The following is a 15,938-nucleotide window of genomic DNA, read 5'->3' as shown; positions in this document are numbered from 1 at the left end:
TCTCGGCTGCTGCGTGTGTAGACAGCAGCCACCCGGGGCCCAGCCTTCTCCGACGGCTGGTCTATAAAGAAGAAAGGTGATAACTGGAAATTGAGCTTTTTGCCTTAGAACTGAAAAATGAGCCCGTTGTTACACCCTCCCAGGGGGAGTCCCTGCAGCCCAGTGGTTCTCGACCAGGAGTGGTTTTGCACCCAGGGGCCATCTGGGGATGTCTGGAGATGTTTGGGTTGCCACAACTGGAGCTGGGCTGTCGCTCCCGGCACCTAGTGGGCACAGGCCAGAGATGCTGCTACACACCCTACAAGGCACAGGATGCCCCCCACAACAGAGAATCATCTGGCCCAAGATGCCAGCAGTGGCCAATGTTGAGAAACCTCGCTCCAGAGAGCACTGGGTTCAAATCCCAACCTACTACCTACTAGCTCAAGGGCCTCATACAAGTGACTTACTCCTCAGAGCACGTACCTTGCACATCTTTAACAAAACTGACATAGCAGCTCCTAAGTGCCAGGCACTATTCAAATCACTGTGTACTGGGGCACCTGGATGGCTCAGCGGTTGGGCATCTACCTTCGGCTCAAGTCATGATCCTGGGGTCCTGGGATCAAGTCCCACATCAGGTTCCATGCAAGGAGCCTGCTTCTACCTCTCCCTGTGTCTCTACCTCTCTCTGTGTGTCTCTCATGAATTAATAAATAAAATCTTTTTTTAAAAAAAAAATACCTAACTTAGCCCCTGCTATAAAGGTATGCAGCGAATGTGGCTTCTTGGCCTTCGTTTGGCATTAACCCTAGTTATCTGCACTAACCTTGAACCCTGAGATGAAGGATCATGCCACCGGCTTTTTCTCTTTCCCCTCCAACACCCAGAAAATGGCAAATGTTCAAACACCTCCATTCTCAAAACATGCGACTATACCAAGACATTCAGAAATTTAAAATTAGCAGGGTTCTTGCTGAAATTGGACAACACAGAAGCTTAGAAGTCGAATCCCAGTAGATAAAGGGCTCAGAAGAGTCTCGCTAGGGTTTGGTCTTGGAGAGATACTTTGTTGGGCTCAACCTCTGGGACAGCACATTTGTGGGTGACACCCAAACTCTTCAGGTAAGGTGGTTCCTTGAATGACCTACTTCTTCTGTGCTGGGGGGAGGACAGGGAGGCCAAAAAACGGGGCAGAGAGAGAGGGAAGGAAGGAGGTGCAGGGAGGAGGACAGAAGCCCAAGTGCTCACTCCCTTGGGTAACCAATGACATCTTTGTCTTACAGCCTCGGCCTCTCTACGTGGTAACGCAGCCCTGGTCATCCCTAAAACATTGGTTTCACCTGTCTTGTTTATTTGTCGCTCAATGTCTGGGTACAAAACTTGGAACCCAAGTTCTTTCCACATCAATATCAAACTAAGTCCGGCTCTTTCTATCCACCTAAGAAAGAAAAACTTAGTTTCCAGTAAACAACCGTTCCTGGGCACAAAGCCAAGACGACAGAAGGGGAGGCCTGTCCTTCCCAGCCATTCTTTCTCGGAGGTGGGATGGGGTGAGAGAGGAAGGAAGTCATCTGGGGTCCAACCCCAGAAGAAGTGCCAACGCCACACCGTGAAAAAGCATTGTCCTAGAGCAGGCTTGACTTCGCGCTCTCCCACAGCCCAGGAGGAAGGGTCCAGAACTCCTGTCTGCAGAGCTTCTGCACCTCCAGCCCACATCCCTGCCCTGGCTCAGAGGAGGGCTCTCTCAGGGCCTCGGGACTGAGCTGCATCTTCAGGTCAGCCTGCCCGCAGGTGATGGGCCACACACACGCATGTGCGGCACACATGTGCACATGCACACACCCACAGCCTTGCACGCTGGAGAGACAACGGGAGATAGAAAGGTTTCCTCTCTCAGAATTTGAGGGCAGGGGAGCACAGGGCCGCATCTAAGTCAGACTTTCTGAAAGCAACAACGTCTCTACAGGTAGGAAGAGAGACAAATCAAGCTTCCTTCCAGCTGAAGCAAACAGAGGCTTTATTTTCTCACTGGAGTGTTGTAAGAATTGATTGTTTGGGGGAAATAACATAAAATCTAAGCGCTCTGGTTCCCAGGCTAGAAGACAGAGCAGATCTATTCATTCAGCAAGCATTAAAAACCCACTGCTTAATTAATACACCAACCACTCCACCGGCTCTTTGCAAAGAGGAAGTGCAGCGCCTGCACTCCCATGGGCTGGCATCCTTGCCACAGAGGCACCAACCAGATGCTGAAGGGGAAACGCACAGCTACCACCATTGTGCATGTTCCCTTGTAGCCTCAATGAGCCAATACAAATAAAACTGTTAAAAATCAAACATCTGCTGTGATGTCTCGAATTATATCAATACGTTCCTTTTGGAACAAGGTGTTATGTTGAGGGAAAATATCCATTTTACTGATTGTAAAAAAAAAGGGGGGGGGACCCTGGCACCACCAGGAAATGGCTTCAACCAGAAATTTGGTTTCCCATATAACGTGGTTTCCGTGTTGGTCAGGAGCTTTCAGCACCCTCTTGTCTGTTCCATGGACCCCACTGAGGAGTGGGGTGTGCCCCTAAAACTACTGATGTTGACACTGCTCCTGAGGACCTCCGTGTGGAAGAAAACGTTTGTCACATGTCTATTACACATCATTTCCTCTTCCAGGAGCTACCATCCACTGTAGGGTCTGATGCTTAATGCGAATGAGCACAATGATGGTGGCATCACAGCCCTCCAATCACGATGCCCTCCCAAGGGTTCTCTCAAGTCAGTTTCTACCAAAATCCCAGTTTTACAATGAAGAAATGGGCTCCCTGACAATAAGATTCCCAAGGTCACATAAGTGATAGGTCTAGGATTCAAATCCAGCCCGACTTTTCTCCAAATCTACATTCTTGTCTCTGCACCGACCGCTTGCAGGCCCCAGTCTCCTCCCCTATCGGCAGGACCTTGGCATTCTGGTGAAGCCAGACCTTGTCAGGAGTGTTTGGGGGTTAGGTTTGAATTCCAAAGGCCTCTCCTAAAGCGAAGTCTTTGGAAGCACAGGCCTCATGAGGGAAAAACAGAACCAGATCACAAAGCTCGCTTTGCACCAGGCCAAACACAGCCACCTGCTTCAGGACCAGCTGCCCACGTTCAGGGCTTCCCCACCAGCAGTTCAGGATGTGGACTGACTTTGTCTCTTTGGTATCCTTAAAGTTAAAGTTAAAGTTTCCTAACCTTTAAAATGGATACAATCCTGCCTGTCCTTTAGGACTACTATGAGGTCACGTGATTAGAATCCTAATGCATCTAACAAGCGCCTGGCACATGGTGGTCAATAAGCCAGGGTTCCTGCTACTATTTCTCGGTGGACTCCAGGAGTTACTCCTAGACCCAGGGAAGAGGAGGAGAACAGTCTTCCTCAGTGGGAAAAATTATCTCATCATCAGTATTTTTTAAAAATTTCTCATCCATGGTGACAGTAAAAAGCAGATAGACTTTTCACTGGTTTTATTATTGCATTTAAATTCTCTATAGACAATGGACCCCCTTCTTGCCTGCACCCGTGTTAGACATCACCCACTCCCTCCTCCCTACCCCCAGCATGCCACAGCCTCCTTGATCTCTACCAAATTTCCCAAAAGAGAGGGAAAAGAGAGATGGCAGTGGTCTCTCCCACCATCTCACCCCACCCCATCCCCATCACGACTGCAACACTTCAAGGAAAAAGCAAGGAGCTCCTTCACAAACAACGTGGGCCTGGCCACAGACACTTTCCAGGGAAAAGGAGATGCACAAGCAAAGCTCATACCTGGGAAAGAACACGCTGTTCAGGAGGAGGGGGGTGGGTGGCGAGTGGCAGAGAAGAGGCGGGGAGGTGAACAGGCTGTGTTAAGACGGTTCAGTTCTTTCATTCAGCCTCTGACATGATCGGGGCCAGCACAAAGAATAGCCTGGAAGGGTCAAGGCAGGTGTGTAGGGGAGCAGCACCTGGACAAGAGGAGTGGAAGTGAGAATGGACAAGTGGGCGCACTCAGAACCATGTCCTTGGGAAGAGGAATGGATGGCCCTTGGTGATAGAAAGCTCAGGTGTGATGGGCAATGGGAAGGAGGGAGGGTAAAGTCGTCTATTTTCTGGCTTAAGCACCTGGGGGAACAGGGGTGCCCCTTACTGAGACAGAGGATATCTGAAGAGGAGAGACTCAAAGGCAGGAGGCAGCGGCTGGGTGAGGGGGGTGGGGGGTGAGCAGACACTGAGCCAAGCTGTACCTGTGTTAAGTCATCCAGGTGGAGATGCTGAGAAGACGGCTGAATTGAAAGTCAGGTGTTCCAAAGAGTAGTCCAGACGGGATGCATGGAAACAGAAACCGTGGAGATGAAGTGTGCCCCCTGGGGAGAGGCCCCAGGAAGAAGAGTTTTCTGGAGGGGGGGGTACTCCCACTCTTAATGGCCAAGCAGGGGGTGGAGGAAAGGTGGCCACACAGGACCAGCCAGAAAAGGAGGAAGAAAATCAGCAGAGGGTCGTGCCTCTGAAGCCAAGAGAAGAAAAGAAGATTTTTAGAATTTTAATTAAACTTCATAAAATGCTACTTGGAGGGCAAGGAAGATGCAGCCTGAATGAGGTCATCCACACCGAGAGCCGCAGGTCACAGGTGTTCTCACTAGGAGCAGGTGTGGCTGGGAACCAACACGCGAGGCCTGAAGAGCAAGCGGGAGGTGCGACGTGGGCCTGGATCTCACTGGCTGCCCCCAAGCCTGTCCTCTGGCACATCACCCGGCATGTCCTGCCCAGCCGTCACCTCAACGTACGATCACCCTGCTTATTCATCTGTTTGCCGATTTACTGTCTTCCTCCCTCCCTGGAAGTGTAAGGGCCGCCAGGGCAAGTGCCTCGCCTCCGCGATGCACACGGTACGTCCCGTACTCAGCAGAACGCCTGGCACAGAACAGAGACTCAAGAAATACCTGTCGAATACTGAGCGAATGAAACAGAATCAGAGGGTAGAAACAAGCTGGGTTACTACGTGGGGGGGGAGGGGCGCAGGGAAGGGGCTGGGCTGCCAGCAGAAGCTATGGATAGGGATGTGCTGGGGGTGAGAATGGATGCCCCAAGAAGAGAGAGCAGTGGGGCAGGTGTGGGACACTGGCACAAAAGCTTAAAAGAGAGACTGAGGGGATATTTTCTGTTTGTTTTTTTACGATTTTATGTATTTATTCATGAGAGACACAGAGAGAGAGAGGGGCAGAGACACAGGCAGAGGGAGAAGCAGGGAGCCAACATGGGACTCGATCCCGGGTCTCCAGGATCACACCTCGGGCTGAAGGTGGTGCTAAACTGCTGAGCCACCCAGGCTGCCGGATATTTTCTGGTTTAAATGACATCCAACCCACTGTCCAGAACTTAGGGCACACGCCCCCAAAGCAAGCCCTGAGACAGGGATCCCAGGGCAGGGGATTCATCAAAGAAATGTCCCCAGGAAGTGGGGAAAGGAATGGGGAGAGCCCTACAGAGAAGGGGAGAGGCCAGGCTGGGGTCTGACCCCAGGTGAAGTCCCAGCCTCTGCCCTGATCCCAGGAGACTTCTGGAGTATACATTGTGCCTCGTCCAGAGTTTGGCATCTCCTCCCCACGGCAAGGCAGCTGAGCTTTCATAGTCCTGCACCGGTTAATACTGGCCACCGATGCTCCAGCTCGCTTGGCAGGAGGACAGTGCTTTGGAGAAGGGGACAGGGGCAAAAGCCACAGAAGCTGCGGGGGACCCAGAGATGCACAGAACCTGTCAACGGGATCCAACGGTGTCTGGGCAGAGCGCCAATGATGTTTGCCACTCAATCGGGACAGAGTTTTGAGCGGATTGTCCTGGAAGAGCCCAACATACAAACGACTTCATTTCCAGGGCCTGGATGGTGGAGGGGCCGTTACTATTTAGAATCCTTTCTGTTCTGGAAAAGAATCCTTCAAAGGCAGATCTGCTCCTAAAGTGCACAAAAGTGTTCCTCTCGGAAAACCGATATGGGTGAGAATTTAGGGCAGCTACCAATACTGAATGCGGTGCGCACCTCTGAAAAGGTACTTGGAGTATTTAGAAATACTTACAAGTCAAGAAGTAGAAAAATGGAGTAACCTGTACTACGCTCCTGGAACACACTCACGATGATCACAGTCTCGGGATATAGCAGACCCCTCCGAAACAAAATCAATTTAAATAAAATAGAATCCATCAACCAGCTAATATTTGCTGAATACCTGCTATGAATCCAGCTCTGTGCCAGAGACGGGGAGATGGAGAGATGCCCCTGTGCTAAAAGTTAATCTATCACCAGATGACAGTCCTGGAACAATTAAAACACAAGGCAAAATAGGATCCCTGGGAGGCAGTTTAGTTTGATGGATTAAGAGTGAGCCCCAGACTCCGACCGCCTGGGATTGTGCCCATTTTTGCCACCGGACTCTCAGTGCTTCACATTCCCCATCTGAAAAATGGAATAATAATAATAATAGCACTTACTGCACAGGACTCCTGTGAGGATAAAAGGAGCTAATATGTGTCAGGCCCTTAGAGCAGTGCCTGGTGCATACAGCAAGCACCGAGCTCCTGGGAGTCCCATTGCCGCAGTTATTATGGGAGGCAGGGGATGGCAAAGATCACTACTCACCGCACTTGTCTCCCCCATCCTGCCCTGCTCAGGAAGGACCAAGACCCCATGCCTGGCTATGGAGTCACACTAGGAGAAAATTTTTAAAAATTAAAAAATAAAATAAAATAAAAACAAGAAAATCCACCCTTGCTTTCTTGGATCCAGATGTGACCAACCAAGGATAGACCAAGAGTTGCGGGCAGATGGCATGTTGCTCTCCCGAGTGGGCCAGGAGCCGAGGCCAGTGACTTTCTGTCCTGGAAGCCTTTCAGGCTCAGAGCACGCATGTGCTCAGTCTCTAAAGAGTGTTGGGTCAGCAAGGAAGCGCTAGGAAAGCCATCAGCATCTTTGTGTCCCTGTGGACCATTTCCTGCCCAGCACCAGGGGCAGATGCTGACACCTTTCGGATCAGCACACAGAATGGGGCGCCCTGTCCAAGTGCTGCCGTCATGCAGGCCTGCGCTCCTATCCTCCACCTCCACTCACAGATGTATGACCTTGAGCCAGTGACTTTGACCTCTGAAAGCCCAATTCTTTTTGTCTCGAAAATAGTTCCTGGTCTTGGTTATATGTTAAAATCGCTGGAGCAGTGTTTAGAATTCCAGGTGCCCAGGACTCACCCCAGACCAATAAAATCAGGGCACCCCAAGGTGGGAACCACTGCTCTAAGAGCACATGGCTGCTACCTTCTAACTCACTGGAGTGCATTAACTGAGATTAACCACGGAAACCGGGGGAGGGGAGGGTTGTTGTTTTTTTTTTTTTAAAAAAAAAGATTTTTATTTATGTATTCATGAGAGACACAGAGAAAGAGAGGCAGAGACACAGGCAGAGGGAGAAGCAGGCTCCATGCAGGGAGCCCGACGCGGGACTCGATCCCATGACCCCAGGATCACACCTGGGCTGAAGGCAGGCGCTAAACCACTGAGCCACCCAGAGATTCCCCCCATGGAAACCGTTTAATGCCATGCTTTACCCAGAGTGCCCAGAGTGGTCACCACCTTGTCTTGCTCAGAGCTCCCAGCCTCCCCACAGACCCACAGAACACTGTACTTTGGATGCATTATTCTCGCTTTGGCAAATATCAAAGATCAATCCCACATTCTGATTTCTCTAGTTCTTTTCATCATCCTGGCCCAGAATCATCTTATTCTTGGAGAGAAAAAGGTCACACCCACAGAGTGTTTCCTGGAATGTAGGGCTGTTAGGCTAAGTCCTCGTTTCCAATTATGTACTCAGTGGGCCCCATATCCCTCACTCCACTAAGAGAGTCACCCCCCAAGGAGAGCTTCAGTTGTTACCTTGCAGAGGTGACAGGGTCAGGGATGGGCATCCACAACCCTGGCTACGATCAAGGCCCTGACAGTTACATCCTTGATGGAACTATAGGAAAATCTACCTGGGCCTATGCCCCCCTTGCCATATCTCTAATCAACCTAGGCCTCAAGCCCTGTGATATGAGAAGATTCACGCAAACCAGGGTGTGAGGACCCCAGAGTGTGGGAGGGACCTTTCCAGGCCTTGCTTCCTCTATGATTGATGTGTGTGGACCCAGAACTGAGGGAAGGATCTGGGACAAAGCAAACAAGTGGGACTCCCTTGCAACTTGCAGTTATGGGTTTCAAAGCATAATAACCACACAAGAGAGCCAAGACAGAATTTTAATTTAAGAATTAAAAGGAAGCAGCTAGAGCCCAAGTGAGAAGAGCTGATAGAGACAAGAGGGAAAAAAAAGTGTTATCTGCCCAGTGTGAAGGCAGTGCCTGTTACCCCATGGGAGCTCCAGTGTGGGGGTGCCAGGCAACACAGCAGTCGATGGGAACTGCTCTGGTCCCATCATGAGCCGCTAAGAAGAGCTCTGACCATGTGTGTTCCAGACCCTGATATCCCTACCCGGCAACAGCATAGTATTTATCATGGGTTAAGCATATCTATTATCAAGATTTTACAACCTCATTCAGTAGGTACTCTTTTTATCCCCATTTTGCAGATAAAGAAACTGAGGCACCTGGAAGTTAAGGAAAAAGGAGCTTGTCCATAGTCACACAGTTAGCATGTGACAGAGTTGGAATATGAATTCTGGGAGTCTGGCTCCAATGCCAGTGCTCTCTATCCCTGTGCCGCGTTGTCTCTAGTCTAGCGAGGGTATCAAACAGGTGGACAAACAGAACGCAATGTCTGAGGGATACACTAGGTGCTGGCACCAGTGGTGGTGTCCACATCCCTTCATTATTTCCATGCTCATCCATAAGAAGGGAAATAGAAGGCACCCCTGGGGGACAGGCTGATAGGCCCAGAGAGATAAAATGGCCTTTCCAATTGCTGGAGCAACAAATAAGAAAAGAAACTTGACTAAGTATTTACCCAAGAGGAAGGAAAAGATAGGTACCCACAAGAGCCCGTATGTGGATGTGCATGGTAGCTTTATTTATAGCAGCCCGAAACAGAAAAGAACCCAAATATCTATCAACAGGTGAGCGGATACACTACATCCGAGTGAAGGAATGTACCGGGGCCATGCGGGAATGAGCTGCTGATGCTCACGACACAAGGGAGTTGCCAAAGCACTGTCCTGAGTAAAAGAAGTTCAGGAGCCATAAAAGCCCTTGTTTTAAGATTCCATCTATACGGAGTTCTGGAAGAGGCAGGACTCTGGCTTCAGGAAACCGAGCGGTGATGGATTGGGAAGGGAAGGGGGTGGAAGGAAAGATTCGACTACAAAGAGGCACAAGGGAACTTCTAGGGGATGATGGAAATGTCCTGTATCTTGAGAGTGGTGTGGCTACATGGGTAGAGATGTTTGTCAAGACTCACTGAATTGTATACTTACAGGGGTGAATTTTGTTATACGTCCATTGTGCACAATTTCAAAAAGAGACTTGATGTCATACAGTCCCACCTGGGAGGTTCTGGGCTCAGGAGTGAGTTATATACATTCTGCTTCCTTTGCTTCTTTCTTTTTTTTTTTTTTTTTCCTTTTCTTTCTCTCCCTCTTTCCTTCCCCCTTTCCTTCTTTCCTCCCATCCTTCCCTCCTTCCTTGCTCCCTCCTACCTTCCTTTCTCCTTCTTTCCATCCCTCTCTCCACTCTCTCCTGAAAGTCTACTCTCTCCCTGTCCTTGCCAAGCTAGTGGCAGGCCCCTGAGCCCCAAGCATTTCCAGCACTGCCATTACAAATTAGTGGAAATGCTCAGACATCCAGGGAGACTGATTCTCAGCCTACTTCAGAGGGGCAGATGTTCAGCAAAACTGGCCAGTGACCCACAGAGAAGGCTGGCAAGCCCATGAGGCTCTCTCATTGGGCTCCTCTGTGGCTTCTGCCTCCCAGATAGAAAGTATGCATGTATTAGATGAAAAAGAGGAAACATCTTTCCAAGAATTACTTGGCCTTGGGAAGAAGGGCGGTCATTTGTCTCTGTCCAAGAAAAATATCATTCACCCTTGAATTGTTCTCTCCAAACTCTTTGGCAATGGGGTGAGGGGCTGCAGCAGGGGAGAAAAAGAGGTGGAGAGAACAAGGAAAGCAACTGCCACGCTGCTCTGGGGTAGCAGCAAGAGGAGCTCCTATCATCATAAACCCTGGAAAGGATGGAGAGAGAGAGGAAGCCTTCACCCAACTACTTTCTGCCTGGCTCTCTAACGCTTGGGGCGTCCCTGCCCTAGCCGGATGAGAGGTGAGCAGAGAAGTTAACAGGGCAGGCAGGCAGTAGGAATGGGGACAGAACAGGAGACTGGCACGGTTCCCTTCACTGGGCCTGCAGGGGGTCCGTGGCAGCCGGAATGTCCATCTGCTATGCCCCACCACTAGTAGGCTCACAGGAAGGGAAGGGGACAATGACAACCCAGCAGCCCCTCACTCAGAAATACACCAGGAAGTGAGCAGCAGGGCCCACCTGCCCAGGAGTAAACCACATGAGACTCACCAGTCAGGACTCTCTTGGACAAACCCCTCCTAGCAACAGTGAGTTATAAAGTCCCTCAGCCAAAAAGAATGCAAGTTGAGTTCAGCCAAGCGCAACCCAGCCACATGGGCAGTGGGAGGGTCTGGGGATGCCAGCTGTCCCCACGTCCTGCTTGCTGAAAGTTGAAAGAGCCAGTTTTAGAGAACTGGATACTTGCACTCCTTTATTTTTACCCCCAAAAGAGAGTTGGTCCCTAGGTGGGAAGGCCTATCATTCAATAACAAAGAATGAAGAGATAAGGGTAACATGGAAGGTGGGACTCTGGACCAAAACAGGGAAAAACAAAACAAAACCAAAAAAACAGCTATCCACAAGAGAAAAGGTAGCAATTCTGAGAATTTAGCCTTTAGTGAGCAGAAAAGCAAAAAGACTATCTCTAATCTTAATTACCTCTTATTCCAGGTTTGGAAAAAAAAAGCTACATCCAGAAGAAATGCCTTGTCAAAACAGGGCAGCCAATGTGTGGAGCTGAAGATCAGCTAAAAATCCATCAGTTGTCCCAATTTACCAAAAAAGAAGAATTAACCCCCTAGCAGTGGATGAACTCCATTTAAAGACTAAGCTGTTGAGGCCACCTCAGTGGCTCAGTGGTTGAGCATCTGCCTTTGACTCAGGTTGTGATCCGGGGCCCTGGGATTGAGTCTCACATCAGGCTCCCCACAGGGAGCCTGCTTCTCCCTCTTCCTATGTCTCTGCCTCTCTCTGTGTGTCTCTCATGAATAAATAAATAAAATCTTTAAAAACATTAAAAAAAAACAAAGGCTAAACTGTTAACCACTCAATGTCACTCATTTCTATTCTGGTAAGACTCTTACTGACAGGTTTAAAACATACATATTCCAACCATTAGCACCAGTTAGTCTTCTATCTTAGCCTGGAAGAAACCTGTGCGAGTTACATTGCTAAGAACAACCATGAATGAACTGTATGAAATATAAATATGTATAAATATATATAAATATGTATGTTCATTCAAACTGAATGAACCATGGAATGGACCAACCATTGAAATAAATGTGTATAAATACATATATCCTGTCAGTAGACTCAGCATAGTCTTTCATGTTTAACAAGTATTAAGGCTTATTGTGGTATTGAAGAAAACTATGTAGACTTTTACTTATAAGCCCCATGGACTAGATATGTAGGCAATTCTGCTGAAAACAACAAAGAAAACTGGATACTAAAGAAAAACATTTTGAATGACTACTGAGCTGGGAAGTTTATAAGATATATTCAAGTGAAAAGCAAGTAAAAGCTAGAACTCAGAATGGGAGCCAAGCCCTAAAGCCAGTTTGAGGATACCTGCCAAACAAAGTGACCTTGAGGTTCATCTTTTGTGGCCTGAGGAGACAGGCTAAGAATTTCCCATAAATGATACTCTCACATGGATTATAGAAGTCTAATGAGTATGAAGTTTAAGAAATTAAAAGAAATATGCACCCAGGTGCATCTTTGTGAAAATATTGAACACCAAAGACAAAAAAAATAAACATCCAAAAGTAGAGAAAAAGAAAGATTATTCTCATAGGAAACACAAGACTGATGGCAGATTTCAAAGATGATGGTGGAAAACAGTAGATGTTTGAATACTATTTTCATTGTATTGGAGAGAAAATAACTGTCAACCTAGAATTCTACCCTGAAAAGAGAGCTCTCAAAAACAAGGGAAAATTTATTGTATTTTCTAGCAAAGAACAACAGAGAGCTTGTCACCAGCAGACCCTCACATAAGAAAATTCTAAAGAATGTGTTTCAGACACCTCAGATAATATTAAACAAAGCAAAATAGGTAGAGCTCTATTAATATCAGTCAGAATAGACTTTAAGCCTAAAAGAATCACTAAAGATACAAATACCACCCCATTATAAAAGATCCAATTCACCAGAAAGATAAAACAATTCTAAACTTGTAGGTACATATCAACAAAGACCCAAAATATATAAAACAAAAAACTGGCAGAACCATAAAAAGAAAGAAAAATCCACAATCACAGTGGGAGATTATAATGCACTTCCTTCAATGATCAAACAAAAATCAGTGATGACAGAAAAGATTTGAACAGTACAGTTAAGAAGCTTCATCCAATAGAGTTACACCGAACACTATATTTAACAATGACAGAATCCATTCAACGCTGTGAAAACTGACCACATACTAAGTCTCACACAATAAACCTCAACAAATGTAAATACAAAAGGTTGAGTAAAAAAATTTTTTTAAGATTTTATTTATTTATTCATGAGAGACACAGAGAGAGAGAGAGAAGCAGAGACACAGGCAGAGGGAGAAGCAGGCTCCATGCAGGGAGCCCGACGCGGGACTCAATCCCGGGACTCCAGGATCATGCCCTGGGCCAAAGGCAGGCGCTAAACCGCTGAGCCACCCAGGGATCCCTTGAGTAAAATTTATAAACAACATTTACCAACCATGATACAATTAAGTTAGAAATCAGTATCAAAAAGGTAATAACAAAGAAAAACAAAGAGAGATCTGGACATGAAGAAACACAGGTACACATAAATGATGAGTCAAAGAATAAATAACAGTGGAAATCTTAAAATACTTAGAACCAAATGACACAAAAATATTACATATCAAAAAATGTGCAATGAAGTTAGAATGGAAATACACAACCTGTAATGTTCATAATAGGAAAAAGGTCAAACATTCAACTTAAGAAGTTCAGAAAGAACAACAGGTCAGACCTAAATAAGTTAAAGAGAGAAGATAATAAAAATTAATGTAGAAATTAACAGACTAGAAAACAAAATAAATGACAGAGAGATTCACAAAGTTAATAACTCGTTCTTTAAAAGATTGATAAGATAGACAAAATTCTGAAAAGGGTATTCAACAAAGGTTCATAGAAGGCACAACAGTATTATAAATGAAAAGGAGATATTATCACCATAAATGCTACAGAGCTTAAAAGCATACAAAAGCATATCATAAATAACTTTATGGTAAAAATTTTTAAAACTCAGACAAATGGATAAATTCTTTTTTAAAAATCTAACTTACAAAGAAAAAAAATTAAACCTGAAAATAGGCCAATAACTCCTGAAGAAACTGAATCAGAGGTTAATAATCTTGAGGGAAAAAAGAATCCCAGCCCCACATAACTCGTTTTGAGAAGAGATAAGGAGAACACATTCTACAGCTCACACTTCACAAGTCTAGCAGAATTGGATACAAAAGCCTGACAAGGATAATATGAGAAATGAAAATCACAGTCCAATACACTCATGAAGGAACACAGATGCACAACTCTTAAACAAAATAAAAGTAAAACAAATCTAGCAACACATAACAAAATGAATCCATCATGACCAAATCAGGTTTATTCTAGGAAAACAAAATTAATTTTACATTAGAAAATAGTTGACCAGACATTAACAAATTAAAGGAAGAAAAAAATTACATAAATTCTCTCCAAAAATACAAGAAAAGTATTTTATAAATATCCATTTATGAATTTAAAAAAAAACTTTGTAAACTATTGAAGAACGGTAATTCCTTATCCTGATAAAGAATATCAAATCCATAGAAAAAATCATTCTCAAGGGAAAATAACTAAATATGAAAGGCAAAACTAAAACTTTTAAAAGGCAATACAAGAGACTACTTTATGACTTTGCTGTAGGGAAAACATCATTAAAAGGACACAAAAAGTTCGGTTTTAAAAGAAAGATAAAATTTTATTACGTTAAAATTCAGAATTTCCGCCACTCTAAAAATACTAAAAAAGGATCCAGCAATATTCCACAAATTAGAACGTATTTTCAACACTAAGAAATAGTTTCCAGCATACATAAATAACCTCTACAAATAAATAAGAAAAACACAAACTATCCAAATTTTAAATAAATAGACAAAAGATCTGAAAGGCACCTCACACACACAGACACACACACACACACACACACACACGGTCAATAAGCATATGAAGAGATGCTGAAACTCTTGAATAATCAAATGTATACAAATTAAAAGCAGGTATGATACTATTATACACCCACAAGACTGGCAAAAATTTCTGACAATATCCAACAATACATAAAGTACTAGCAAGGATATTGAGCAAAAGGAACAATTATACACTGCAGCTGGGTATAGAAACTGGCCAAACACAATGGAAATTAGCTTTTTTTTTTCTTTTTTTTACTGAGGTGAGATTCACATAACACAATGGAAATTGATTTTTTTTAATTGATTTTGAACCAGTCTAGTAGCCCTGAAAATGTCCACAGTCTCTGACCTGTAATTCTACTCCTATGTATGTTCCCTAAGAAAACCTACATACGTGTTCACCATAGGGGACAGCAGTGGCTTGAACAAGAATATTCCCAGCAGCAATATTTAAAATAGCAAAAAAACTGGAAATAACTTTAGTGTTTCTAGTAGAACATCACAGTTCAGCAAAGTGAAAAAATTTCAGCTACACTCAACAGCACAAACAAATCCAAGAATGAAACACTGAACAACTAGTCACCACAGTCAGACAGAAGGGATTCTCAGCATAGTGGGCCCAAGGCTCCCTTGCCATGCCAGGTGTGATCCCTTCCAAGGTGAAGGGACTTGAAGAGGGGTCAGGAGAGCACCAGGGGTGGGGGGGCGGGTTGCAGAGGGATGGCAACTTACCACCAACAGATTTGGAAATATCCCACTTGTTTGCCAACCAGTACAGCATTCTGGCCTGCATGGGCTAACGGGAACATGAGAACAAGGAATACCAAGAGTACGATTCCATTTATATAAAGCTCACAGACATACACAGCTAGACGCACTGTTTAGGGATGTGAAACAGAAGAGGGTAAGACAATAAAGAAAAGCGTGGGGGAAAAGAGAAATGTCCAGAAAATGGTGATCCCAAAAGTAAAGAGATGGGACAGGATGGATAGGGGTACCGTTCTTCACAGGTAAGAGTAACATTTCTTGTAAGAGGACTGGTAAGTAACTTTACACCATTATATACAGTTTGTAAGCGTTGTTTTGAATTTAGGCTATTTTATTAATGTTATTTAAAAAGAAGTTCATAAAAAAATAATAATAAAAAATTTTTTAAGTTCATAGAGAAACATTTAATAAGACACTCTTAAAACAAATTGCTGTTTCTAGTTGCTTGGCAAAGACGATCTCCTCAACTGTAATCGGCAGAGCTCTTAAACTCACTTAAAATTCTAGGAGCTTCCACCCAAATCACTCCAGAAACATCCTTGCAAGAACCTCTCTGGTAAGGTGCAGCAAGGCCCGGCCTCCAGAGTCCATTTGCTCTGACTCTTTTATTTAATGTAATCACAATCACAATGCTGGCTGTTTTTTAAATCTCCTGGAATCTTCTCAAATTTTGAAATCTTTTAAAATGAGGG

General features: G+C 45.3%; 1 protein-coding gene across 4 annotated transcripts in view; it reads right to left on the bottom strand.

Moving 5' to 3' along the window:
* The window catches only part of HIVEP3 (HIVEP zinc finger 3), a 459,199-nt gene that overhangs the window by 345,511 nt on the left and 97,750 nt on the right, over positions 1-15,938 (bottom strand). The gene's annotated exons all lie outside the window — the stretch shown is intronic.

This window comes from Canis lupus, chromosome 15, assembly GCF_011100685.1.
Source record: "Canis lupus familiaris isolate Mischka breed German Shepherd chromosome 15, alternate assembly UU_Cfam_GSD_1.0, whole genome shotgun sequence".
NCBI classification, from domain to species: Eukaryota; Metazoa; Chordata; class Mammalia; order Carnivora; family Canidae; genus Canis; species Canis lupus.
The sequence above is the reverse complement of the archived record's forward strand: the minus strand, read 5'-3'. Positions and strand labels throughout refer to the sequence as shown.